Source organism: Schistocerca cancellata, chromosome 2, assembly GCF_023864275.1.
Source record: "Schistocerca cancellata isolate TAMUIC-IGC-003103 chromosome 2, iqSchCanc2.1, whole genome shotgun sequence".
In the NCBI taxonomy this organism is placed as follows: Eukaryota; Metazoa; Arthropoda; class Insecta; order Orthoptera; family Acrididae; genus Schistocerca; species Schistocerca cancellata.
In genome coordinates, this window is record NC_064627.1 from 674,250,161 (window position 1) to 674,277,894 (window position 27,734).

General features: G+C 44.1%; 1 protein-coding gene and 1 pseudogene across 2 annotated transcripts in view; both read right to left on the minus strand.

The window, feature by feature from the left end:
• Positions 1-27,734, minus strand: part of LOC126162400 (extracellular sulfatase SULF-1 homolog) — a 782,309-nt gene that overhangs the window by 348,972 nt on the left and 405,603 nt on the right. The window lies entirely within an intron of this gene.
• Positions 11,468-11,585, minus strand: LOC126163521 (5S ribosomal RNA; annotated as a pseudogene).

A 27,734-nucleotide genomic window follows, 5' to 3' on the forward strand; every position in this document is an offset into this window, starting at 1 on the left:
ACTGGGACGGTGTTCTAGCTGGCCCCACAAGTCTTACATCTGGGACAGATAGGGTATTTTGTTGTCCGTGGGCGGCTCTACATCACGCAAACAGTTCATAAGGACATGTGATAGGTGCGAGTGAGCATTATCCTATTAAAAAATGGCATCACGATACTATCGCACTGGAGGTAATACATCCACCTCATCAGGATTTCTGTGACTCCAGGACTAACAACTGCTGTGCATTTCCTAAACTTTGGAAGACTGGGGCATCTTCCTAGGTCGCCACCTTACTCGCCGGTGATGGCCATGTGGGGTAGTGCAGAACGGCGATTCATTGCTGAACACAATGCGACGCCATTCATTAGCCGTCCTTGCTTCCTGGCCACAGAACCACACTAAACGCAGCCCTTTCCGCTGTGCTGTTAACGGCAGCCATGGCATGCGATGGTAATTCCCTAGTCCGGATGCTGCTAGAATCCGGTCAGTGCTGCGAGATGAGAAACAATGATGCAGGGAGTCCATTATTGTTCTTCAATGACAGAGGTAGATGTGAAAGTGTTAGGCCTACGATGTGGTTCGTGTAATTTTTTTTTTAATCCTGCCAGGAGCTGAGAACTTCTCTCTGTCATGTGTTATTTATCCGTATAGTCTCTGGTTTTTTAGTGATTTGTTAATTTTTTACTCTTTGTTTATAAATTTTCTAATCAGCATTGTGGTCAGACCTGATCAACTAAAACCACAAAGAGTATGCCTGCCTTCACTTTCGCAAGCAGTCCACCATCGGACACTATCACATCCTAATTCCCTACGAATCTGGCCGGACGGTGTGGCCGTGCGCTTCTAGGCGCTTCAGTCTGGAACCGCGCGACCGCTACGGTCGCAGGTTCGAATCCTGCCTCAGGCATGGATGTGTGTTATGTCCTTAGGTTAGTTAGGTTTAAATAGTTCTAAGTCCTAGGGGACTGATGACGTCTGATGTTAGGTCCCATAGTGCTCAGAGCCATTTGAACCATTTTTGTCAACTGCTGCGTACGCGCCGTCTGTGTATCCTTCTCAGTGGTCTCTCAACATCCGATGCTGTTTATTCCTTTTATATACCCCACCAGGCCTAGTAACAACACGAAACACGAACAACACTAAAGCACTCTGGTGGCCGATCTGCCTGTCACAGAGAATTGCAGCTCTACTCATTTACAAATCTACCAATGGTGTATTCGTCAATGAAGCTACATGGACATTCGATCGTCGTTCTGGGCCTTCACTTTTCTTATCAAACAATGTACAAGGGGTGGACAAAATGATGAAAACGTCAAAAACACAACATATTAGCGCGTCTGACATGGTGTAGGAAAACAGTTGGCACATAAAACAGCTTGCAGTGGTCTCGCAATGGATAAATACGGGTCTTGTATCGTTTTCAAGGGAATATTACACCATCCTTCCTGCGAAATGACAAGTTCAGGTAAGGACGATGGAGGTGGAAACCGATCACAGCCCTTTTCTCCAAAGTAGGCAACAAAGACTCAATAATATTGAGATTTGGTGACTGTGATTGCCATAAGAGATGCGAAAATTCATCGGTGTGTTCTCAAAACCAGTTATTGATGGTGCGAGCTGGGCTGTTGGAAAACAGCATCACCAGCGAGGGACAAATATTGTACTACGGGATTGACCTGATCAGCCAAAATGGTCATGTAATCCTTCGCAGTAAAGCATTCTTGCAGGGTAGCCATGGGGGCCATAAAACACCACGATATGGCTGCTCAAATCATCACTGAACCACCGCCATGTTTCACTATTGGGACGTTAACTCGGCCAGAAGGCGGAAACAGTGTGAAGCAAGACATGTGACCAAATGATATTCTTCCATTGCTCCATAGTCCACATTTTATGGCTTCGGTTTCGCGTGTTCCTGTTAATGGCATGTGCATCACTGGTAATTCTTTCGGTACTAGATCTCGGCCTCAAATACCATTCCTCTGAAGTTCCCTCCGTGTTGTTTTGGTGCTGAATACGACATTCACTTCTGCATTGACTTTTGCAGCTAGCGACCTCTTGCTGTACGTCACAATCCTCTTCGACGACTGTCTGTAGTGATCACTCAACACGTTTTCATACGCGTTGTGACTTAGCGGACGACGTTTCTTCGCTCTCCCTGTAAGCGGTATAAATTTTCGATATATCCTCTTACAACAGCAAAAACTGTGGCTCCCTCGGTTACGGAAGCAACCACCATAGGAGCGCCAACAATTTGCCCACATCCGAATTCATTTAGCTCCCACTACACAGAACTCTGTCCTAGCGCAAACTGCAGGGTTGGTTAGCATCTGCATCCATGTGCAAGCATGCATTTCACGCTTTGTTCATATTTTTGTCCAATCCCTGTAAATCTTCTGTGTCCTCCAGAGGATATAAAAGAGCGTCGAGCTGCCTACTACTCAGGCGCAACTTGGGGTTAGAACTCCATAGAGGCACCCATGAAATGCAATACGTATGTTACACATCTGCCTATATTCCACAAGAAGTTCCGAAGTGGAGAGCTATCCACCGAACACGAATGTGAGCTGACTCACGGCTCCGCTCAGTATGTGGTAGAACCTCAACACAGTTGTTGGGCAGTCGTGAAACAGTGTCAGGACAGAGTCTCAGCGTGGGTCTCAATACTGATCCACAGTTTCAAACTGGATATTATACAAGTGACATTGACAATAGTTCGTAGGGGTTGGAACTCTTATATGTGTGTTTAAAAACATGTCAGTGCAGCTGGACAGTGAACTACATTGCGATGACTCACAACTTCATACTCCAGTTAAGTAGTGTAAAACTTCTAACAGTGAATCACTGTAAATTGTTACTTATTTATGTTGTCCCCTATTTCTGTCATAGCCGTTCCGTAACGCTACATAGCCCTGTGAGGAATTTTTATTGTTACTGCTGCAAGTAAGACATCTTAGAACAACAACTACTTCGGTGGGTTCTCTTCTTACAACCTTTATATTTTTGACGCCAAGTGCATTTTTAAAATAATACAATGTCGATTTACTTTGTTTGGATTATTTGATACTGCCTACAACTATCTTTCCGTTATTTACATACTATTCTATTCCAAGCACAAAGTAGTTAGTCGCAGGTTCTGCATAAGGTGAAGAAAGCAATGGACGGGTGGAGGAGACAGAAGTCTTATTTAGCATATCCCACCGTTACTGACTCTACTTAAAATAAGTTAATAGACGGATTATACACGACACCTTTTTGCATCATCTCTGTATTATGAGTACATTATCTCTTTCTGTTTTCTGTGAAGTTTAGCATAGGGTCTTTATAACAGCATTTTCCGTTATGCCATATCTACACTACTGGCCATTGAAATTGCTACACCAAGAAGAAATGTAGATGATAAACGGGTATTCATTGGGCACATATATTATACTAGAACTGACATGGGATTACATTTTCACACAATTTGGGTGCATAGATCCTGAGAAATCAGTACCCAGAACAACCACCTCTGGCCGCAATAACGGCCTTGATACACCTGGGCATTGGATGGGCAGAGCTTGGATGGCGTGTACAGGTATAACTGCCCATGCAGCTTCAACACGATACCACTGTTCATCAAGAGTAGTGACTGGCGTATTGCGACGAGCCAGTTGCTCGGCCACCATTGACCAGACGTTTTCAGTTGGTGAGAGATCTGGAAAATGTGCCGGCCAGGGCAGCAGTCGAACATTTTCTGTATCCAGAAAGGCCCGTACAGGACCTGCAACATGCGGTCGTGCATTATCCTGCTGAAATGTAGGGTTTCGCAGGGATCGAATGAAGGGTACAGCCACGGGTCGTAACACATCTGAGATGTAACGTCCACTGTCCACAGTGGCGGCAATGCGAGCAAGAGGTGACCGAGACGTGTAACCAATGGCACCCCATACCATCACGGTGGGTGACACGCCAGTATGGCGATGACGAATACACGCTTCCAATGTGCGTTCTCCGCGATGTCGCCAAACACGGAGGCGACCATCCTGATGCTGTAAACAAAACCTGGATTTATCCGAAAAAATGACGTTTTGCCATTCGTGTACCCAGGTTCGTCGTTGAGTACACCATCGCAGGCGCTCCTGTCTGTGATGCAGCGTCAAGGGTAACCGCAGCCATGGTCTACGAGCTGATAGTCGATGCTGCTGCAAACGTCGTCGAACTGTTCGTGGAGATGGTTGTTGTCTTGCAAACGTCCCCATCTGTTGACTCAGGGATCGAGACGTGGCTGCACGATCCGTTACAGCCATGCGGATAAGATGCCTGTCATCTCGTCTGCTAGTAATACGAGGCCGTTGGGATCCAGCACGGCGTTCCGTATTACCATCCTGAACCCACCGATTCCATATTCTGCTAACAGTCATTGGATCTCGACCATCGCGAGCAGCAATGTTTTCATTTTGCAACACATTCGAAACATAAACTAGCCGCGAAGCATTCCAATCAAACGTAGCTCATTTACGCTTGGTATGATCCTTGATTAGTTTGGGTCTCGTATGTGTTATAAAGAAAAATATCGCATAATGTTTCGTGATTTTACGTACCTGGTTAAGTGTCACAGCAGTACACCGGTATCTTTCAGCCATTCATGGATGAACGTATTTCAGTGAATCGGTATAGGTGGCAATAGTTTCACAGACAGATCTGATGGTGGACTGTATATTCCGAAACCTTTCGTTCATGATGCATAAATAATGAACAACAGCAAATTGCAGTCATAGGAAATCTGTACTCCATCATCCCAGATGCCATCGTCAACAGCGATGGATAAATTTAGATTCACCAATAGCTTTTCTGGCAAATATCGCCTGTTCTCTCCAAGGATTCCCATGTAATCTCACAGAGCTTTTCTGTAACATTCCCGGAACGAACCGACTGCTAGAAAATCTGGCAGCATTTCTCTTAATTTCTTCAGCCTGACCCAATATAAATGCCAAATTCTCGAGCAATACTCAAGGATGGATACTCTGTGTGGTCGAAAAAGTATATTATTTCCAGTCGTCCATGCCATACGAGCGTTCTGCGAAGCAAACGTTGAGTTACTCTCTACGCCAATGGGAAAGTAAACATTTCATTGGCATACACTCCTTGAACTTCTCTATTCATGAAGGTGATTTAATATGAATTACCAATCTCGCTTTGACCTGCGAGACTCTGTTTTATAGTCTCAACGCTTGCACCACTGGTTATCACCTTGTTGCTGTGTGAATGAATAATTCCACACGCCGACCCTCTGTAGCGTAGCACAGCAGTCGCTAGTCGTTTCCTCTTTATTGCCTATGAGTTTCCGTCAGAGGCATGGGTGTGTGAGTGTTGTCCTTAGCGTAAATTAGTTTAAGTTAGATTAAGTAGTGCGAAAGCCAAGGATCGATGACCTCAGCAGTTTGGTCCCATAGTCCTTACCACAAATTTCCAATTTCCTATGAGCTTCAGTAAACGGCCTAGAACCTTTGAACAAGAAAATCCCAGAAAAAGTGGTTTCAGTAAAAGAGTGTATAGTCACTCAATCGGAAACACGTTACTGTCTATCGAAACACCAAAGTTGAATCCGATCTCATCTTTGAAGACCGGCTTCTCCAACAGGTGTCTTGCACATTTAGTAATTCACTAAAAGAAACGTAACCCCAACTTTCCACCGTCACCATAAGCTTCACTTCTAACTTTATCGTTCCCTCTGGATCGCAGAATTAGAAATGTCGAAAACTGTTACTGCTGAACATCCTCCAGCGTTCAAAGAACAGTCCTTTATACTGAACACAAAGCTCTTCTCCAAGAATTTCCGCTTCAAGAGTAACACCTGACGATTGCTCAGTATTTAGTCTTTCACCTGATGGGCGCTGTGTTTACAGAATGCTTGACTTATGCCTCAGAAGCGATTATTCCTGCTGGCGTTGATTCCTTCCGTGCTAATTACATACCTCTGGCACTTCCCAGTCGAGTGCCACAAAATAGGGTGCGTTGGCAAAATCAACTAGAAACGGATCCGTATATTTTTGTTGGCGATATTACTCAAGCGTTTCAAATTTATTAATATATTCTACGCTACTGAAGCGCAACAACTAGTAAGAAAGATATTGCGTGTAGTTTTGAACTAAAAATTTATTTCTTGTAACACTTTTCCACCCAGCATGTGTCTAAAATATGACGACAAGCCGGTAGTGTAGTATGACAACGCTAAATTCAATTGGGATGAGCGTACCACCAAACTTACGAAACGCCTTATAAAATCTTAATTTGCAAAGCGGACATTATCTGACAATGGTGACACAAAAATTTCAAAAAAGTTGGAATTATTTGTTTATTCTTATTCAGTAATATTGCGTGGGATTATGTTTCGTGATACTTCATCAATCCACGATAAGGTTTTCTGAAGCCAATATTGTATAATACGGATTATTTGTGGTGCACATTCAAGGAAGTCCAGCAGTGGCGAGGTCAAGGAATTGGGAATATTAACTACTGACTCTCAACATATTTATTCGTTAATGACATTTGTCATGTATCTCTTTTTCAAATAAACAGCTCAGTTCACGGAATAAGGACGGAGTCACTTACCTAATTGCAGGAAGATGTCAGTTTTATTCAAGAGCGTAATTTACAAAAAAGCCTGAAGGATTTACTGGTGGACAAGTCCCTTGCTAAACTGCTGGATTTCTTGGTGGAACCAGATGGTCTATGTATTATTAATAATATCAAATATCGTGAATACTAATGAAGTTTGACTAATGAATATCTTCAGTACATAGGTGCGGTGTGTATTTTGTAAAATAATCTTGTGTAATTCGGTGTGGATACATTTATGTGTTTTGCAACAAGTTTGGCATTAACTTTCAAACGAAACTGTGTTCCTGACGGATATTGCAGTTCCTACCATTTTGTGCAGGATCTGAGAAATGAACATAAGAGTAACTTTTAATTTGTAAATATGTATTATGTATTTCTGTTTTCATGAGATGTACTACATTCTTGAAGATGATCTCACTAGGAATGTATGGGACGATAAGTGCATCTATCTGTCTACCCATCTATCTATTATCTCTTTCACTGCAAATATATTCGGCTAGAAAACGAGTTACATTAAACAGACATGATGCTGAAGGTAAAGAATACTGAATTACCGTAACTTAGTGCCACCTATTGTGCCAGCTATACTTCACCAATGTGATTTGGAGAGGACACATTTTCCAAAACTTTTGCGTAACTGATTGCTGAAATGTGGAAATTGATCAGGTATTCTGTTGTTGAAGGGTTTCCGTCGGACTGAACAAGAAACGTAAACAAAATGAAATTGTTACTTTCATATCAGACTTAGACTTGTCGAGCTGATTTATTTCAACCACGAGAAAATGACAGAGTTACTCGGTGACTAAGGGCGAGAAGCTGCTGGTTCAACCAAGGTGATACGTGGCAAACAGCGAGTAAGCTTTTAAAGTGACCTTGTTGTTTCGAACGCGACACCGCTGACGCAGTGGGTGTCATCTTCGCCGGCGGCGTGGCACGTAATTCGCGACTTCCCACTTGGTCATCCGATGACGGGGGCGAGGACGCCGCAGCAGCTGCAGCACGCGACCCGGCGTGTGTGTGTGTATATGTGTGTGTGTGTGTGTGTGTGTGTGTGTGCGTGAGCGCGTGTCGGAAGCCGCGCGGCGTAGGAGGAGGAGGAGGAGGAGGAGGAGGCGGCGGCGGCCCGGATTGCGCTCGAGCGGCGGCCATCCGGTTGGGCAACAGGCCGGCCCGATTAGCCAATTGGAGGGGCCAATCTGCGCTCACGCCAGGCACTTGTCAGCCCCGTCGCAGCTGCGCCCCGTGCCCGACCACCAGTCGTCCGCACGACACACCGTCTTGTACCACACACTAGCGCCCACAAGTTGGACATGCGTGAGAAAAGATGAAAATGGGAGAAACGAAGCCTAAGTGAGCAATGACTAGAAATGACCCACAAGGATTCCCCAAAAACTCAAAATATTTTAAATGGAGAGCAGTATTTCCTTTTTCGGATAGATTAATAAGGAGAAAGTAGACCTCTCGAGCCACCTACTTCGACGAGATTCGGTATACCAATCGTAGATGACTCGAAGTGGACTAATTTAGATCACCAACTTGGCGCGTTCGAAAAAAATCAATGCCAGTTATCATGACGCAGCATATGCATTTGTGTATAGGCTTACACACTTACACTAGACAAAAATCAGTCATCACCAGCAGACAACCTGACCAGCAAACAAACTGACCCTTAACATAGGCAAATGTAACGTATACATAGAAAGAAGGATCCTTTATTGTATCATTATATGATTACGGAACAAACACTGGTAGCAGTTACTTCTGTAAAATATCTGGGAGTATGCGTGCGGAACGATCTGAAGTGGAATGATCATACAAAATTAATTGCTGCTAAGGCTGGTGCCAGGTTGAGATTCATTGGGAGAGTCCTTAGAAAATGTAGTCCATCAGCAAAGGAGGTGGCTTACAAAACACTCGTTCGACCTATACTTGAGTATTGCTCATCAGTGTGGAATCCGTACCAGATCGGGTTGACGGAGGAGATAGAGAAGATCCAAAGAAAAGCGGTGCGTTTCGTCACAGGGTTATTTGGTAACCGTGATAGCGTTACGGAGATGTTTAGCAAACTCAAGTGGCAGACTCTGCAAGAGAGGCGCTCTGCATCGCGGTGTAGCTTGCTGTCCAGGTTTCGAGAGGATGCGTTTCTGGATGAGGTATCGAATATATTGCTTTCCCCTACTTATACCTCCCGAGGAGATCACGAATGTAAAATTAGAGAAATTCCAGCGCGCACGGAGGCTTTCCGGCAGTCGTTCTTCCCGCGAACCAATCATACGCGACTGGAACAGGAAAGGGAGGTAATGACAGTGGCACGTAAAGTGCCCTCCGCCACACACCGTTGGGTGGCTTGCGGAGTATAAATGTAGATTTAGATCAGGCTGCTTCAGTGTGACATCGCTTCTAGTCTTGATAACGGCCTCAATTCGACGAGGAAGAGGGTTTCTTCAGATGTGTCATATCAGATTAGGCCTTGTAGAGCCGCCAGGTGGTGGGTGTGTTGACTGCTACGTTTCAGCCGCTGTTCCAAATAGTACCAGGTATTTTCTGTGATATTAAGATTGGGTGTTTCAGCGGATAGGCCGAGGAGCGACGATGTGTCTGAGTGTTCATCGAACCAAGAAACAATGCGTGCAGCCCAGTGGACGCGGCTGTTCTTATCTTGGGAGACGGCAATGTCCACGGCGTACTCATCAAAAAAAGAAAGGACAAAACTTCATCCCTGAGAATGTTGAAATAAACAGCCTGGTTGAAGTCCATGGTAATGTGAATGAGTAGATCCAAGTCATGGTGCGAAAGAAACCACCAGTACTACCCAGAACCATCTCCGGTCTGAACTGCACCCTCCGCACACCGTAGATGGAACGCCTCATTGGGCCGCCGGTGCCCCCTCATTTGAATAGAGACAAAATCGCGACTTGTGGGATAAAACTGGACGCATCCTGTCTCTTACTGTGTTATTTGGTCCATTGAAGACGTGCAGCTTTATATGGTACTGTGAGAAATGGTCTTCCATCACGAACCGGCACCAAATGTTGGCAATGTTTTCTCGGAAACCAGTCAAGACGGCCAGGATTTACTGACAACAGCAATTCCCATCGGATTTCCAGTCGACTGCCATTGGCAAGGCATGACACTTGTCTATCGTCGCTGTCGATTAGACTCTTTTTACGACCACTGTTCTTACGCCCTATTACATGGCTGCGAGTGATGCAGCATTGTTGGACAATCCACACTGATACACCAATAAATCGGGCTATTTCTTACACGGTCTAGTCCTGGGCACGTCCAAACGTGAGAGCTCCTTGCTGTTATTCTGTTACTTCTCTAAATCGATCCATTTTACTGCACTGATTCCATCTAACTGCCACAAACATACCCTTCCACGGCGAAGGTGTGGATGGACACATAAACACCTGATATCGGCTTAAAAGCAACCAATGTGCTCTTTTAGAGAGGTAGTTAATGTTTTATGCGATGAGCTTACATACTTCTCAAGCCACTCTACAGAGCATGGCGGAATAACTCTCATACCAGTTCTATCGATTTTGTGTCCTGTTCAACTCGCGTGTTACTGTCTAGATGCCTCAGTACGCGCACTGATCTCTGTTATCTAATTACCGTGATTCATACACGGGATAAACAATTGTGGGAGCAGCACTGTCACACAGCCTTCTTCTTGTAGAGATTCCCTACATTTAGTTAATAACGTTTCGAAAGAACTACGTTGTCTTTCGTCCAAGGATTTCCAAAGTTCTCCGAGTACTGTCACACATTCCTATGGGCTAAACCATCGTGTTACGATCCTAACAGCCCGCCTCTGAATTCGTCAATGTCTGTTGTTATGGCTACTTGATAAGAATTCCAAACAATTGAACAATAAAGCTGGTCGCGTTGAGGTCCTGTACGATGTTTCCTTTACAGATACGTTGCATTTTCCCAGATCGCTCCCAAGAAATTTAAGCCTTCTACTCGCCGTCTCTAATTCTGATTTTTCGTGATCGTCCCATTTCATTTCGGTTCTTAGTATTATCCACAAACACGTATGCGACTTGACTTGCATAATATGTTCACAACTAATCTTATGTTCGTATACTACAGAGTTCTTTTTCTTTGTTATAGACATTGTCTTGCCTTCGTTCACATGTAAGAAGAGCTGCCATTCATTACATTAATTAGGAATTTCGTCCAAGTCTTTCTGCATTTCCTTACGGTCGTCCAGCGAGGATACTTCCCTGTAGACAACAGCAGCTTTAGCGAGCAATCTTAGTGTTGCTGATCCCATCCCGTAAGTAGTTTCTGTTTATCGACAACATCGGAGGGCCTGTTACGCTCCCTTGGGACACATCCGATATCACTTTCGTTTCTGTGGAACATTCGCGTCCCTTTATGTGGCACTGGGTGATGTTAGTAAAACATTCATCTAGCCAGTCATATATCTGCGGAGATGCTCCATGCAATTGTATTTTTTGTTAATCGTTGTTAAATAGTGTCGAACCACTTTCCGAAGTCTAAGAAGCCGGGGTATGCCTATTCTTTGGCATCTGTTGTTGTTATGTTCCGGACAAGATGGGGTCGCTAGGACATTCTGAAGTAAGAAACGACTTTATACATATTAGGGCCTCTGCCTAACACTTTGCGAGACATAGAAAAATTACGGATTTGCATCCACTGCAGGTATACTTCAGAAGGAAAGGTTTCGTTGAGCGATACCACCACTCCGTCTACAGGCCACAAGTGGCCCATCGGGACCATCGGACCGCCGTGTCATCCTCAGAGGAGGATGCGGATAGGAGGGGCGTGGGGTCAGCACACGGCTCTCCCGCTACTATTCGGTCGAGTAGCTCCTCAATTGGCATCACGAGGCTGAGTACACCCCGCAAAATGGCAACAGCGCATGGCGGCCTGGATGGTCACCCATCCAAATGCCGACCACGGCCGACAGCGCTTAACTTCGGTGATCTCACGGGAACCGGTGTATCCACTGCGGCAAGGCCGTTGCCCTGTTAACCGATAGCAAAATGGTAAATGTACAGGGCGCGGACAGAAACATGGAAATACCAAAAACACAACATATTACCGTGCCTAATACGGAGCAGAAAAGCCAGTTGGCATACAGAAGAGCTTCCAGTGATCCCAGAATGGATAAATAAAGGTCTTATGTGGTTTTCAAGGCAATCTTATACCATTCTTCCAGCAAAATAGAGGCAATTTCTGGTAACGATGATGGAGGTGGAAAGTAATCATGCACCCTTCTGTCCAAAGTAGACCACAAAAGCTCAATAACACTGAGATTTGGTGACTTTGGTGGCCAGGAGAGATGTGGCTGTTCATCCTCGTGCTCACAAAACCAGTCCTGCACGATGCCAAACAAGAGTGCACTGTTTTAAGCATTGCTATCCGCTAGCGAATATATTGCTTTCGTTACTGTTTCTATGACAGTAATTTAAGCGAATTCTGAAGTTGTACATTATCTGAGGACAGAATCCGGGCACCACCAACTGCTGCAGGATTGACGACTAGATGTCATGGTAGGCGGCCTAGCCAGTGTAAAAGGTGTCGACAGTAACAGCGGAATGGGTCAATCAAGACGGCTCATAGGTTTCACAAGTGGACTAGTCATTGGATGACACCTGAGTAATACATCAGGATTTTAACCCTTCTGAAGGTGCCCACGTCGACAGCTGATAATGTGACAATGAAGCAGAAATTCGAAACAACAACCACACACAGTTAAACCAAGACTAGGCGGACATGTACTGACGACAGGGACCATCGAGCACTGCGTAGGGCGGCTGTATAAAATCGCTTGAAATCAGCGGAAAAAGTTACTCTTGAGTTCCGATGTGCTACCAGCAGTGGAGAAAGCGCAGTGACTATGGGCAGGGTGTTGAAAAAAGATGGGGTACAATGGTACAGCAACTTAATGCTAAGCGACGCTTCAGATGCTGTAAGGGTTTGGGGTTGCTGAATGCCACGAGAAGTCTGCCATTATGTGTGGTGCCAAAAGTGAAGAGCGGAGGAGGTGGTATTACGGTGTGGGTGTGTTTTATGTGGTAATGCTGCAGTCTCCCTATTACGCTTAAGTAAGCGCCAAATGCGAAAGGTTATGAACACATTTAAAAGCATTGTGTATGGCGCCCAGCAGAGGAACTGTGCAGGTAAGATTACTGTACAGCATGACAATACTACCTTTCACAAAGAAGCATCTGGTAGACAGTGGCTTGTATGGATAATAACATTCCCGCAGTGGACTGGCCTCCTCAAAGTCACGACCTGAACCGAATGAAACACGATTCGTATGAGTTGGATCGTTAACTTTGCTCCAGGCTCCAGCGTCCGACGTCACTACCGTCTCTTGTTTCAGCTCTTGAGGTAGAGTGGGCTGCCATTGTTCCACAACCATTCAGACACTTCTCTGAAAGTTAAAGGCGTCATAAAGCCAAAGGGTCGACACACACCATATTAATATCCAATAGACGTCTGGATACTGTTGATCGTATACCCTACATGATTTATTTTGCGCTGTCAACGGGTGAAATGTATGAAGTTAAAACTTCATTTTATTTTAGTTTTACTCGTTTTAATATCATTTAATCAAAACTGTAATGTAAAGAACAAATCATGCTGATACGAGAAGGAAAAACAGTGGTGTGCAATGTGATGTGATGTATCAATAAGACCGCGAAATGGAACTTTGACGACAAACATAGCTGATATCTCTTTCGTTTGAGGAATATTGGCATATTTTTGAACTGTAATTAATTCAACCTTCACTAACAGGAATATCGAAGACTACTAATAGAAATGTGAAACAACATTAGAAGATCTTTTTCTCCAAATGATCTTCGTTTTACACAGTAAAGCCACACTATAGGAATAAACAGTACGATCGACAGGTATCACCGCAACATCGTATCAGTTTGCAACACTGTAACAAAATGAATGGTTGGGAGGAATTAGAATGCCGCCAGCTCGACAAATGCAGATAACGTTTGCTTTGTGAATTGCTTCGAATAATGGGATGTCGGCAGCGGATTTATGGGGGAGGCACGGGCAGAGCTAGTGATGAATAGCTCCAAATAGAGGCGTTCCGACGCTGCGGTGCTGTTATTTAAGCGCGCGTGGGCATTCCAGCCCACTACAAATTAGTGTCAGGCAGCTTCAACTGCGAGCGTCCTGCCAAATTGTCAGCTTACCGCATACCCATGTACTGCTGCTTCTAATCGCATTTGATGCACTGTTCGTTGAACAAGTTGTTCAGGCTTCTTTGTATCAGACGTACACTGATGGGACAAAGCATCGTGACCACTGACCACCGCCAGACTGAATATAGTCCGATGGCATGATTGACGTGTGAAGTATGAACGGAGTGGAGGAGAGTGGGGAATCATTCTAGCTACGATAGAGGACACAAATGGGGATTATTTATTATTTATTTGCTGTATGACATACATTAAAAGTTTTTGAATCACAAGAAGAGCTGTACATGTACAAAGATTACTAAATTACTGCATATCAACACTCCAATCCAGCTCTCCAACATATTGTCATTTGTATGGCAATAAGTGTAGGATTTTATCAAGGTCTTTCATACCAGCAGTAAAATGCTCCTATCGGAGTACAATAAAGGCGAATATACCCCTGTTCAAAAGACTCTGAGTGAAAAGTGGGGTACTGGCTGCCTCAGTCTACTTTCCTCAGCACTTTTACAAACTTTCCCAAAAATTTTGGTATGCGAACAATTCGCGCTCTTTTTAACAGACAACTCACCTCAAACTCCCACAAGATCGCCAAACTGTAACTCACTCACACTAACTAGTTCATCAATGTAAGTCGCTCATACGGATCCGCCCTCACCTGCCTATTTTCACTAACTCATTCAGCCCAACTCATCGTCATTATCTCCTTGTGTCTCTCTGTTATTATGTCCAACCTCACAATCACAGTTTCCTTCGTTCTGTTCTACAACTACCTCTCCTTTCACCGTCACGGCCTCCCTCTTGCTCTCTGTTATTGTCAATACCTCATTCATTCATTCCTACTGCTGCTATCTCTTCTCACTGCACTATATCTTTCTTCCTCTTCCTCTTCATAGACTCTGTCTCCCGTTATCAATGGCTCTCACCCACTTCCACTTCTTCTGTGTCTTTATTCCTCGTCCAGTGGCACTGTCTCCTTCACTCTTTTTCTAGCACTACTCTATCATTGTCAACTATATTTCACTGCCACTGTATCGCTCGCTTCCTCTCACACTGCCATTGTATCCTTTGCTCATTCTACACCGCAACCACAGCCTACCATCTTCCAGTATTTATTACTTTCCCGTCTATTTGCGAGTGCCAGTATCTCCTCCTTTCTCAGCATAAAAAAGCACGAATGTTTTCGCATGTCAAAATTTTTGGGGACTTTTTAAGGGGCTGAGGAAGGTAGAATCAGGCAGCTGGTACCCCACTTTTCAGGCAGAGCGTATTCGCCTTTTTTTGTGCTCCAATAGGAGCATTTTTCTGCTGGTTCCATTCACCAAGTATGTTACCCATATGGAAACAATTTAATGGATCAGTTAATTTTTTATAATTTACTTATGTGAAATGGAAATAACGCAAAACTAATTTTACACCTCAGACCGGATTACACGTGTACAAAAATTTTGCATCTGCTTCAGTACTACAACTTGGGGTTCTTAGAACCCTTCCGATGGTAACGGTAACACCTTACGGCATATTCCTCCGTGCTACGTCACAATATAAAACACAATTTCGCCTCATATCGGATTTTATGTGCGTATTTTACGCGCAGAAGTAGGATAATTTTGAATCTCTGTCTCTCGGAAATGGATCAAGATATAAATAAAATTTTCAAGATCGGGACCTTAGAAATATATCGTCAAAGTATCAGCCATTTGCTGGAATCCGCGGCTCGGTTTTGGCATGAAAAATAGTAAAAATAACCTTTCTTGGGATTTTCTAAGAAATCGTCCATGAATTAATGGTGCTTCCATGGGCCACTTAAGGTCCACCATGGACTGCATCAAATTCAAAAAGAACCAACCGATTTGCTCCATTTTCCTAAGCAGGAAGAACAGTGAAATACCCATCCTTTGACTTTGTACTTGACACTAAGGGGATCCTTCCGTTGTGTATGTAAATGGTGCCTAACCCAAGGGCTATACAATACGCTTGACCTTACCTTTCTATCACCAACAGAATTCGGGGCATGAGCCCCGGAACATATTAGGCAGAGTATGTTTACCGATACACTACCTAACGGTCGAAAGTAGCTATGGTATGTTGTATCACTGTCAGGTAACACAACTCGATGAAAATTGGGCCATAGGGAATTAACTTGCTACACTGTAGAGAGGTAACTGAAGTAACATGCATTGAGACATGCATTCAAAGACAAGGCATTCGCACATTGTCATACAAAAAAATTATGTCCAGGCTGAAAGCACCCTCGGAAAGGCGCACGTAGGGACGAAGTACCGTGTCACATTAACGTTGACAGGTGAATGTATCACGTCCAAAGACTCAGAAGTCAGTACACCACGCAGCATTATGCCTCCGCACATCCCAACGCCTGGACCACCGAAACGATCGACAATGCTGGACGTACCCTCATACGGAGAGAGGTGGGAACACGTAATGCACCCAGAAACATTGTCAGACACGATCGTTTTGGTGGTCCACGAGTTATGCTGTGGATAAACATAACGTTGGTTGGGCGTTCTGACCTCCAATTCTTTGAACACGCTACCCTCAGAGGTCAACATTATTGTTTCGCTATACTGCATTCGGCCTGACTTCGTTTTTATAGATGACAATGCGCGGCTGCATCGAAGAGGGAAGGTGGAGCAGCTCTTGGAAACATAGAACGGCTCTGAGCACTATGCGACTTAACACCTGAGGTCATCAGTCGCCTAGAACTTAGTAAACCTAACTAACCTAAGGACATCACACATATACATGCCCGAGACAGGATTCGAACCTGCGACCGTAGCGGTCGCTCGGTTCCAGACTGTAGCGCCTAGAACCGCACGGCCACTCCGGCCGGCTGAAAGATAGAATATTTGGCTAATGGACTGGCCTGAACGTTCCCCCGACTTAAATACCATGTGGAACACTTGGGTTGCGCTGGGGAGACATGTCTACATCTACATCTACGTGATTACTCTGCTATTCACAATAAAGTGCCTGGCAGAGGGTTCAATGAACCTCCTTCATGCTGTCTCTCTACCGTTCCATTCTCGAACGGCGCCTGGGAAAACCGAGCACTTAAATTTTTCTGTGCGAGCCCTGATTTCTTTTATTTTATCGTGATGATCATTTTTTCCCTATGTAGATGGGTGCCAACAATATGATTACGCAATCATAGGAGAAAACTGGCGACTGAAATTTCATGAGAAGATCCCGTCGCAAAGAAAAACGCCCTTGTTTTAATGATTGCCACTCCAATACACGTATCATGTCTGTGGCACTATCTCCCCTATTTATCGATAATACAAAACGAGCTACCCTTCTTTGTACTTTTTCGATGTCATCCGTCAGTCCCACTTGATGCGGATCCCACACCGCACAGCAATACTCCAGAATAGGTCGGACAAGCGTAGTGTAAGCAGTCTCTTTGGTAGACCTGTTGCACCTTCTAAGTGTTCTGGCAATGAATCGCAGTCTTTGGTTTGCTCTACCCACAATATTATCTATATGATCGTTCCAATTTAGGTTATTCGTAATTTTAGTCAGCCCTCAGATTTGTGTGACTTATCGCGTAATCGAAATGAAGCCGATTTCTTTTAGTACCCACTTTTCTTTATTCAGGGTTAATTGCCACTTTTCGCACCATACAGATATCTTATCTAAATCATTTTGCAAGTCGTTTTATCGTCTGACGACTTTACAAGACGGTAAATGACAGCATCATCTGCAAACAATCTAAGACGACTACTCAGATTGTCTCCTATGTCATTAATATAGATCAGGAACAATAGAGGGCCTATAACACTTCCTTGGGGAACGTCGGATATAAGTTGTGTTTTACTCGATGACTTTCCGTCTTTTACTACGAACTGCGACTTTTCTGACAGGAAATCACAAATCCAGTCGCACAACTGAGGCGATACTCCGTAGGCACGCAGTTTGGTTAGAAGATGCTCGTGAGGAACGGTGTCGAAAGCCTTCTGGAAATCTAAAAATATGGAATCAATTTGACATCCCCTGTCGATAACACTTATTACTTCATGAGTATAAAGAGCTAGTTGTGTTTCACAAGAACGATATTTTCTGAATCCGTGCTGATTATATGTCAATAAATCGTCTTCTTCGAGGTACTTCATAATGTACAAATACAGTATAGGCAAATAGACGTTAGTGATATAGGCCTGTAATTCAGCGGATTACTCCTACTTCCTTTCTGGGTATTTGTGTGACTTGAGCAATTTTCCAGTCTTTAGGTACAGATTTTTCGGTGAGCGAGTGGTTGTATATAATTGCTAAATATGGAGCTATTTTATCAGTATACTCTGAGAGGAACCTGACTGGTATACAATCTGGACCGGAGGTCTTGCCTTTATTAAGTGATTTAAGCTGCTTTGTTACACCTAGGATATCTACTTCTATGTTTATCATCTTGGCAGTTGGTCTTGATTGGAATTCAGGAATATTTACTTCGTCTTCTTTGGTAAAGGAGTTTCGGAAAACCGTGTTTAATAACTCTGCTTTAGTGGTACTGTTATCGGTGACTGCACCGTTGTTATCTCGCAGTGAAGGTATTGATTACGTCTTGCCACTGGTGTGCTTTATGTATGACTAGAATATCTTTGGATTTTCTACTAGATTTCGAGACAGAATTTCGTTGTGGAAATTATTAAAAGCATCTCGCATTGAAGTAAGCGCTATATTTCGAACTTCTGTAAAACTTTTCCAATCTTGGGGATATTGCGTTCTTTTAAATTTGGCATGCTTTTTTCGTTGCTTCTGCAACAACGATCTGACACGTTGTGTGTATCATGGGGGATCAGTACCATCACTTATTAATTTATGTGGTATATATCTGTCAATTGCTGTTGATACTATCTCTTCGAAAACATTCCACAACTTTTCTACACTTACATGATCAGATCGGAAGAAGTGAAGACTTTCTCTTAAAAAGGCGTTAAGAGCATTTTTATCAGCTTTTTTTAAATAGATATACTTTGCGTTTCTTTTTTATGGTTGTAGGTGTTACGGTATTCAGCCTAGCAGCAACTGCCTTGTGGTCGCTAATCCCTGTATTCCTCACAACACTCACTATTTGTAAGGATTATTTGTTGCTAAAAGGTCAAGTACGCTTTCGCAACCGTTTACGATCCGAGTGGGCTCATGAACTAATTGTTCAAAATAATTTTCTGAGAAAGCATTCAGTACAATTTCGGATGATGTTTTGTGCCTGCCGCCGGCTTTAAACGTATAATTTTTCCAGCATATCGAGGGTAGATTGAAGTCACCACGGACTATAATTGTATAAGCGGAGTACTTATTTGAAATGAGACCCAAGTTTTCTTTGAATTGTTCAGCAACTATGTCTTCTGAGTCGGGGGTCGGTGAAACCATCCAATTAATAGTTTAGTCCGGTTGTCAGGTATAACCTCTACCCCTACTATCTACTTCAATTTCACTACAAGGCAAACTACCTGTGACAGCAATAAATAGTCCACCACCAACTTAATCTACCCTTTCTGACCACTGTTAGATCGTTTGAAAAAATTTCTGCTGTACTTATTTCCGGCTTCCATTTGAGCTTCAGTGCTTTCTATTAGGGCTTGGAGCTCTGGTTCTTTCCCAACACAGCTACGACAATTTACCACTACAATACCAATCGTTTCTACAAATACCTTACTATGTTTTACCTGCCCACTTTTAGACGGACGTCCCTTCTGTGGTTCCCTGAGACCCTCTAACCTAAAAAACCGCCCAGTCCTTTCCTCACAGCCCCCGCTACCCGTGTAGCCGCCTCCTGTGTGTAGTGGACTCCTGACCTATTTAGCGGAACCCGGGAACCCACCACGCGATGGCGCAAGTCAAGGAATCTGCAGCCTACACGGTCACAGAACCGCCTGAGCCTCTGATTCAGACCCTGCAGTCAGCTCTGCACCAAAGGACCACAGTCGGTTCAATCGACGATGCTGCAGATGGTGAGCTCCGCCTTAATCTCGGAAGCAAGACTGGCAGTCTTTACCATTTCCGCTAGCCGCCCGAAATCAGACAGAATCTGCTGCGATCCAAAACGACACACGTCATTGGTGTACCGACATGAGCCACCACCTGCAGTTGGCTGCACCCTGTACTCTTCATGGCATCCGGAAGCACCCTTTACACATCCGGAATGACTCCCCCCGGAATGCACACGGAGTGCACACTGGCTTCCTTCCCCTCCTTGGCAGCCATGTTACTAAGGGGCCCCATTACGCGCCTAACGTTGGAGCTCCCAACTACCATCAAACCCACCCTCCGTGAATGGCCAGACCTTGCGGGCCGAGAAGCTTCCTCTGGAACAGGGTGGACGTCTGCGTCCGGCTCATCACGTCCACGTGCAAAAAAATGGTTCAAATGGCTCTGAGCACTACGGGACTTAACTTCTGAGATCATCAGTCCCCTAGAACTTAGAACTACTTAAACCTAACTAACCTAAGGACATCACACACATCCATGCCCGAGGCAGTATTCGAACCTGCGACCGTAGCAGTCGCACGGTTCCGGACTGCAGCGCCTAGAACCGCGTGGCCACCTGGGTCGGCACGTCCACGTGCACCAACGCCCATTCGTCAGTTGTAAACCGCGATGGTTGAGGAATGGAACGCCCTACGATGAGAACTCCTTACCACTATCGTGGCCAGCATGGGAGCACATTTCACAGCGTGCACTGCCGTCCGTGGTGATCACACACTTTATTAAGGTGCATGTCCCATCTTTTTTTTATGACCAGGGGACCACGATGAATCGCAGTAACTTCAGTGTAATTATTACTTCTGAATGAAAGGGTCGTTTCTATTCGCCTCCGCGGGTGTAAGGCGCCTTGCCACGGTTCGCGCGGCTCTCCCCGTCGGAGGTTCGAGTCCTCCCTCGGGCATGGGTGTGTGTTGTCCGTAGCGAAAGTTAGTTTAAGTTAGATTAAGTAGCGTGTGAGCTTAGGGACCGATGACTTCAGCAGTTTGGTCCCATAGGAGCTTACCACAACTTTCCAACTATTCGTCTCATTCCGTATTTCGTTCATTGTCTCGAATGAAAAACAGCCCACAGTTGCACTAATTATGTTATTCTAAACATTGACCATGGTTTCAGCTATAATAATATAGCCTTCTTCAGAAGTCATAAGCTTTTAAAAATGAAAAATGTCTTAGCCCAGCGGCTGCGTCAAGATGAATGAAATAAAATAACTTCAACAGACATAAGCCTATTTCGCCTGTTTCGATCGTGAGTAAAACTACATATGGCGCCGTATGTCCTCCGTCACTGCATCTGTTATACTACATATACTATGTAGTATAACAGATGTAGTGGCGGAGAACGTACGGCGCCATATGTAGTTTTACTTGTAATCGAAACAAGCTTATGTCTGTTGAAGTTATTTTATTTTATTTTATTGATCTTGATGCAGGCACTGGGCTAAGACATTTTTCATTTTTAAAAGCTGTTGACTTCTGAAGGAGGCTATATTATTATAGCTGAGCATTTTGCGAAAGCATCTTTCTCGCACCTGCCCATACGATTGTTCCTCTATATTCTGCGAAAGGGTAACACCGGCGTACCGAAGATAACTGGGAACTTGCTGCCTGGACACACTAGTCACGTACCCAACTGTGTGTGTACTCATGAACCGATGAATTGTAGGCGTGCAATCGCATTTTCGACACGTTGTGGTAGCGACAAGTCGTGTCGTGGCCTCTGTCTGACACGGCATGTGTCGGGTAGACTATCCGTGACGACTCAAATGCTGCCCGCAACTCATTGGGATTAGTCGGTGCCGCGTCCAACATGCATGCGTTACGCTCGAAGGCGTATCGGATGTGCTCAACAGAACTAAAGTAAGGTCAGCTGGAGGGCTACGCAAGCACTCTTATGTCTGTGGAATGTTCCTCAAACCGCTCTCTCGCAGTTCAGAAACAACAGGACTGTCAATTACTTTTCAAAAAGTACAGATCGCCAGGGGGATTTTCGCCCGTCACTCACAATGTCAGAGGTTCCATGTGGGCATGGTCCATACATAAACAGTTTGGACAGCACACTGAGAGCAAGCGGGCGTGCACTGACCTATGTGGTTTTCCAAGTACACGTATCCCGTTATCGGCGTGTATCACGCCTAATCATTCTATGTGATCTATTTGCACGTTTAGCGCCTAGAATCGGGATGTTCCGCGTTCGCGCCAGTCTCTGTATCTTGTTTCGTGCAGCGAGCATAGTGGCTCTATAGCCCGTAGCGAGGTGGTGCTTCTAAACAACTTGGCTGTCCCCCAACTGTTGTCAGGGAATCAACTGGCGAGATGATCTGCGACACTGAGGGTCATGTCACCACCTTTACAATACGCTGCAGTCAACAGTGTCACCTTTCACCAACAGGTTTTGCACACGGCAGCTGATTCGTGGTGACGGCGAATGCACCCGAATTGTGGTACTCACTACACGCAATTGAGAAAGCTGCAAGGCACAGGAGAAGTTCCTGTCCGACCGCAAATAGAGAGTGGTCCACGCATAGCGCAGCCACTATCCGAGCGTTGAAATCGGTCTATACGGCGCACAGTGCCCATCTTGACCTCCGCCGTTGCTCACAAGGGAACCTCCCCATCGCACCCTCCTCAGATTTAGTTATAAGTTGGCACAGTGGATAGGCCTTGATAAACTGAACACAGATCAATCGAGAAAACAGGAAGAAGTTGTGTGGAACTATGAAAAAAAAAAAGGAAAATACACAAACTGAGTAGTCCATGCGTAACATAGGCAACATCAAGGTTAGTGTGCGCTCAGGAGCGCCGTGGTCCCATGGTTAGCGTGAGCAGCTGCGGTGCAAGAGGTCCTTGGTTCAAGTCATCCCTCGAGTGAAAATTTTACTTTCTTTATTTTCGTAAAGTTATGATCTGTCCGTTCGTTCGTTGAAGTCTCCGTTCACTGTAATAAGTTTAGCGTCTGTGCTTTGCGACCGCACCGCAAAACGGTGCGATTAGTAGACGAAAGGACGTGCCTCTCCAATGGGAACCGAAAACATTTGATCCAGGAAAACACGTCTGATATATTCTATACGACACTGGTGACGGCATGTACGTCACATATGTTGTCGACCCACCTAACTTGCACACTTGGCGAATGGGTAAAAAGATTCTTCTACCTTGCCCGATTGAGGTTTTCTTGTGGATGTAATAATCACTCCCAAAAAAGTGATGAAAACATAGGAGTTTGTCACATAAACTGCAACAAATGGATGCAACAGTTTCACAGTCGCACAGTTTTCCATGTGCTCTGTCAAAACATATGTTTTTAACGTTTTCAAATTTTTCCGTGTGTAGACCGTCAAATCCTGCATATATCCAAGCAAATCTGAATATGTCCTGGAATTTTGGAGAGCGAACTTGATTTTGTGTGAGTGCCTGAACTTTGATATTTGTCTGAAAATAAAAAATTAAACTTTTCACTCGAGGGAAGACTTGAACCAAGGACCTCTCGTTCCGCAGCTGCTCACGCTAACCACAGGACCACGGTGCTCCCGAGCTCAAATCAACTTGATGTTGCATATCTTGCACATGGACTACTCAGTTTGTATATTTGCTTATTTTTTTCATAGTTCCACACAACTTCTTCCTGTTTTCTCGATTGATCTGTGTTCAGTTTTTCAAGGCCTATCCACAGTGCCAACTCATAACTAAATCTGAGGGGGGTGCGATGGGGAGGTTCCCTTGTCAGATAGCCCGTACGATCACACTATAAGTTGAATTATTCCATTCGCTGTTGTATCTACACACCCAGTAAGAATGTGTTTTAAATACACGGTACTCTGCAGCTCGCACGGAACTCGAGAACTTTTCTTCTGATGGCGAAGTAGACGTCGGCTTCATACTGAACCACAAATCCATCTTCAGCGGGAAATGTAGCAGTATCGTTGATGATGGGAATGTCGGCCGATACCGGTTCAGCATTATAAAATTTGGAAAACAAATATGTGATGTTGACCTTTAGTCATTAAAAACTGAAGTTCCTGGGATAAGAATGTAAATACGACATTGAAAACTGTCGCAATCAGCTCGCATTCAGCTTCTAAAAAAGAAAAATGTTGTACTGAGGACGCGCTGGAAAAACCCATTGTTTAAAGACAACAGTGTGAAACGAAAATGCTAGCTGTTCCATCTCTACTGCAGGACTAGCGACCTCCACTGCCGGCAGTTATAAAGCCAACCTTGAGGGCGCCTTAGATGGTCTCAAGTGGGCCAGCAGGAACGCTGTGGGGTACCCTCCATCAGAGGGCTGGCAGTCATCGTCTGGACCGCGTCCGCTACCAAGGACAGCAGAGAAGGACATTCCACTGTACAGAACCCAGCATTCCTTACGTCATCTGCGGCGACAACCAGAAAGGGTAGAAAGACGTTATCACAGGAGTCAAAAAAGAGGAGAGTGAGTGACATCTGTTTACTCCATAGCCCGAATTAATTAAAACGTGAAAGGCAAGGTGCTTTATTATTAATTTATAATAAACATCTAGGTAAGGTGTCTCTTTCCGTGTTGTAACAACAGGAATCTCTAAATTACGTACGAAGCACTCGAGATCGATACATGCTACCGCTAAAGATTTATCGAGGAGGAAAAGCGGAACGGTGTCCAGTTTCTCCAGTGAGACGAACTAAGGAGCTATAAATAGGAGAAGTAACGACTCCGATTAAAAACCGTAAACTACATTAAATGCTAGGCGTGCGGTGTGTTAACCACAAGGTCTTCCAATAATGGCATCCAACGACGCCTTAAGAGTGAAATACGCGACGTACTAACAATTTAACAAGCGATCTTATCTCGTTATGGCGTACTAGGCGTGTTAAGTGACTAATAAACACGAAAGCGTAGAAAAGTGTACATGCATATTGGCCAGTTGCACGTCAGGCATACAACGTAGAAACGAGATCCGATCGCCTATCGACTCGTTAGTTCGTCGTCATTTCTACCTTCAGGCAGAAGGGGAGCAGCAGCGGCCAGTACGCCGAGTAATGCGCCATATAATGCACGTACCGAGTAGTTTAGTATAAACATTAGGTATGGTGATTCTCTAGCATTTCTGGAATTTTCCAATTTAAATTTTGGTTAAATTCGGGACCACCATCGTGTTAACCATCTAGAAACGAAATGTGCATATGGCTTCTTTCGCCGAGAGACTTACGAATAGGAAAAACCGACCGGTTATAACCCATACCGGTATTTTAGTTCTGAATAAGCGGTATTTTTCGGTATTCGTTTGGCCTCGATTATAGCAAGTGTTTTTCATTTTTTACTTATAATCGGGTAAAAAACCGAAATATCAATTAGCCACAGTAGCAGTGCTAATTTTTTTGGATTTCAAATAAAGATATTTTTTAAAGACGAGTAATTTTTATTCGTAAAATTGCTATTGCTTTGAAATAGTGCGTTATTACAGAAAATGGGAGAAGCGATCAGTGCTGTTTTAATAACAACGCCGACGTAAACGAGAAACTGACATATGGTATAAGAACTAATACAGCTTTGGTGAGACAGTAATTAATCTGTTACCATGTGGCATGGTCTACTGAATGGTATGCTTGTACGTTCAGTGTGTGGGACTTGTCCCATCTGGTCTGTATGGTAGTCTCATGCTGTCGTCGTGCGGCATTAGTTGCATTACGGAATGGCACCATCTCTAGCCTGGAAGTGCTTTACAAAGTACAATACTTCATTTCCTTTAAAAGATTACGAACTGGAGGACCACAACAAACTTGTGGAATCACATAAAGAGAAAACTTATAACTTAACAATTCATTCATATTTTACTTTAAAAACTGATTGTTGTTGATCTGTTGCCTTTGTCTGCTTGTAACCCCCGAAAACGGACAAATTAACACGAAAAACAGAGTTCTTCAAGCTCAGTTTTCACCCTTTAGCATTCGCTATTCCCAGTGTCCAAATGGTGGTACAAGATGATTTGTGAACACAGTTTCCAAAAATTAGAATCAATAGGAGAATACTGCTGTTTTTTGTAGTTTTCAACTACTTACACTTTTTGTGAGAAGCAGAGAACTATGGACGGACTAAATTTTGTTCTATTTGCCTTCTTAATTTAATATTTTGATTTTATGTATCTTGAAACTGAGGGAGTCGAAATTTTTAATCTATGTTCCATTTCTACGTGTATTGCGGGAAATATAGGAATAAAAAAACTGAAAATCGGCTATTTCAGATATACTTTAAAACAACAAGTTGAAAAGAAATCGATATAACCGGAAACCGTGTTTTCAGCGATAACCGCCATCCCCACCGGGAATCCCGTTTTGGACAGTTCGGTGTCCTGGTGCAAGTTTTTTGATTTGAAGCTTGCGCCGACACCCAGTCAACAGAGACCCACACAACCGAGCAGAGAAAATTCCCGACCCGCCCGGGAATAGAACTCGGGGCCTGATTCTCAAGATTCAGCAGCTGTGACAACAAGAACACGAGCTCCTGACAGCAGCTAGAAGAGGCTCATTTATTGTCCAGGATCAGTAATTCCCTAACTCTGGACTGACAAATCGGGTTATATGCTGTGTATCACGATTAGCTAACACTGTAATGCTTCCACTGTCTCCTCGAACACCGATCACACAATTCTGGAAGCATTTTTCGTTATGCGCAGGCCATGGAAAACTGATGAATGTAATTTGATTTCTGTTGAAATGAATAAGAATGACCTCTTCTCTTTGGATGACAAGTTAACTCTCATAAAACAATGAAAGTATGTTTATCGGTTTCCCACAACCCGCGCATAACAGAAAGTCATTCCTGAAACCTACGAACCTTGCTTGAGGAGACTGGGAAACATTTTAGTTCAATTACGAAATCCACTCAGTTTTTCACCTAAGTGGCAGATCGTCTTGAATTAAACAACATGTCAACGAGTTTCCAGATTCACTATCCTCTGGTGAGTAGGAAATAAATTGAAACGTTTCTTCATGAAACTCAGTATAAAAGCACTATCCACTGGAACTGATTTAGGGTCACACTCTAGCTGAAACACTCGAACAATGGGCGCTCCTCGGTGTCTAACTATCATACATATCTTCGCTACTGTGAAACACATCCCTCCTACTGAACAACTGCTCATACGTCTTAAGCTATCCATTTTACAGCACATGTAGACTATAATGATTGTTTCTGTCGTATCCCTAAAGATTGTCCATTCCTCCTGGGACACTATGTATTTAATAAAATTGCTTTTCTCCAAAAAAAATTTTCTTATTTTCTTTCTTCTTCTCAGCAACAATTTCCTCGGTCTGTGAAATGAATACAACGATGCAGTAGCGTTCCAAAGGACTGGAAAAGGGCGCAGGTCATCCCCGTTTTCAAGAAGGGACGTCGAACAGATGTGCAGAACTATGCACCTATATCTCTAACATCTGTCAGTTGTAGAATTTTGGAACACGTATTATGTTCGAGTATAATGACTTTTCTGGAAACTAGAAATCTACTCTGTAGGAATCAGCATGGGTTTCGAAAAAGACGGTCGTGTGAAACCCAGCTCGCGCTATTCGTCCACGAGACTCAGAGGGCCATAGACACGGGTTCCCAGGTAGATGCCGTGTTTCTTGACTTCCGCAAGGCGTTCGATACAGTTCTCCACAGTCGTTTAATGAACAAAGTAAGAGCATATGGACTATCAGACCAATTGTGTGATTGGATTGAAGAGTTCCTAGATAACAGAACGCAGCATGTCATTCCCAATGGAGAGAAGTCTTCCGAAGTAAGAGTGATTTCAGGTGTGTCGCAGGGGAGTGTCGTAGGACCGTTGCTATTCACAATATACATAAATGAGCTTGTGGATGACATCGGAAGTTCACTGAGGATTTTTGCGGATGATGCTGTGGTATATCGAGAGGTTGTAACAATGGAAAATTGTACTGAAATGTAGGAGGATCTGCAGCGAATTGACGCATGGTGCAG